This window comes from Musca autumnalis, unplaced genomic scaffold (assembly GCF_047663935.1).
Source record: "Musca autumnalis isolate F117 unplaced genomic scaffold, ASM4766393v1 scaffold_2, whole genome shotgun sequence".
Classification (NCBI taxonomy): Eukaryota; Metazoa; Arthropoda; class Insecta; order Diptera; family Muscidae; genus Musca; species Musca autumnalis.
In genome coordinates, this window is record NW_027411755.1 from 42,084,938 (window position 1) to 42,087,230 (window position 2,293).

The following is a 2,293-nucleotide window of genomic DNA, read 5'->3' on the forward strand; positions in this document are numbered from 1 at the left end:
GGTTGGTAGATAGTTGTTGTTGGGATTTTGTATCTTGTATCTAAAAAACACACATGTTGAAATACCCAGAGTTGCTATGGTTATGGTAACTGGGTGTTGTTAGACAACATGGCAACCCATGGTAACGGCATTATCTGCTATTTTCAGCGCAGCCGTTAATCATTTTGGTGGTTTGAAATTTTAAATTCTAGCATAGAACTGCAGGGTTGCTAAGAGTTACAAAGGACATACAATAAAAAGGATGATGTGTGCAGGGGATGGTTATAGACACAAAAAATTTTCAACGACTAGCTATTGGGGCTATATTCATGGATTTTTAACGAAGACTTTTTAGTGACAAAAGATGATATTTTAATGACTACTGGATTTATATCAGAAGAATGGTTTTTGTGTACGAATTTCAGAGCTATAATCGTAGACTTTTAAAGAAAACTTTTGTCAACGAATGTCAGAGCTACAATCGTGGATTTTTAAAGAAAACTTTTTGTCAACGAATTTCAGAGCCATAATCGTGGACTTTTTAAGTCAACTTTTGTCAACAAATTTCAGAGCTATTATTTAAAGACAAGTTTTTCGATGAGTACCACAAAAAATGAAACAGTCGCAACTACGAGCGCACATTTGATACAATTGAAACCCATATCTTTGGAAACACCTTTGGAAGATTATAAATATAATATGGAAATCCAAAACGTTAACACTCCTGAGGATCCAAATGCCTATAGCACCATCTTTGCCAATGTTAGGGACATAATTTGGCAATTGTTGTTTAAAGATTCTCAAAATTCCAAAGATAATAAAGGCTATGAAAAGGCTGCATCTTTATTACGTCAATATTAGAAGGATGCCTGTTTGTATTCACCACATGATTATAACGAATGGATAACAAAAGTGAGGGATAATCTTTTTGTACGAAATCAATTAGATTTTTGGCACAACATAATTGTAAAAGAACAACTTGGTCTATGTTGGGCAGGAGATTCAAAACTGTTTCACTATTTGGAAAATGAAACAACGAAAGAGTTCTACAATTATGGGAAAGATATTTAACGTTTAATACCATATATGTAACAAACTTCTTTATTTACTAGAATTTAGTCGCCATCGTTTCAAGATCCTCAGAGTCCATCAACATGTTAATATATAAATATGTGAATACAACCGTTTAGACTATTTACAACCTTACTTTAGTAAATATTAAATGTCATTTATAGCAGAACAATTTATTTTCAGCCTAAAAATATACTTCACTTTGCATAAAATATTTTTATTTGATTGAAATGTATTATTTATCAACCACAATTTATTGAAGAGTGTTTTGTTGTGGTCTGTGGAAATCACTCTAACTTTCCAACGGAATAAAGTAGACGGGTAAAATGTCGTTCAAACGAATTTTAAGCCCTTCGAATTTTTTGTAGTAAAAATGGTTCATATAGGCATATGTTCAGGTATATGCCTATAAAAATAAAATATTTAGGTACAATTTCTAAACGAATTCCTTATAAATTGCAATATAATTTTCCTTTACGCCTGACTAACGACGGTTGTCGGAATAGTCTACTCATTTATGATGTTGAGTTCCAAGATAAAATTTTTAAATGCCGCAGATGGCAATAGAGATTATTGATTTCTTAAAATTATGAATTCAGGAAGCATTTAATATTTTTTGTAATACAAAGAGGCTCTCGAAGTTGTTTTCCCATAGCTATTAAGACGTCTTGAGAAAAAAGCTTTCAGTGCGTGATCTATGGGCGAAAGGATTTTTTTGGTCAGTGCAGGGACGGAGGAAAACCCAGGACCAATTTATAAGTGCTCAGTTTGTCACATCCGTATCCACCACACTCGAACTTCGATGAGAAGCAATTGATGCCGGTAGCGGGTGCATATGAGGCGTTGTTCTGGATTAGTCCATGCGAGAACAACGACAGGGACTATGTTGCTGCATGCTGCTTGAACACAGCCCCCAATGAGTCATCAGAATACGCGACTCCCCCACAGCCCCCCCCCCCCCAACAGCAGCCGCACACGGAGCACTTAACACCAGGTAGAGTTGCTGAACGTATACATGCCCCGATAAAAAAAAACTATACTGCAGGTTATAGGCCCAAATTAGCAAATTAGCCCTTTTGGAAAGTCATAACCGTCTGGTCTCAGGCAGACTTTAATGCTTATCATGAGTTGTGGCATTCTGTTCTCGGAAACGCTTTTGAATGATTTAGCGTTTCTAATGGTAGAACATCATCCGTTGTAAATTGGTTTCTTCTCGGTAGGAAAAGATCTATAATACGTCGAA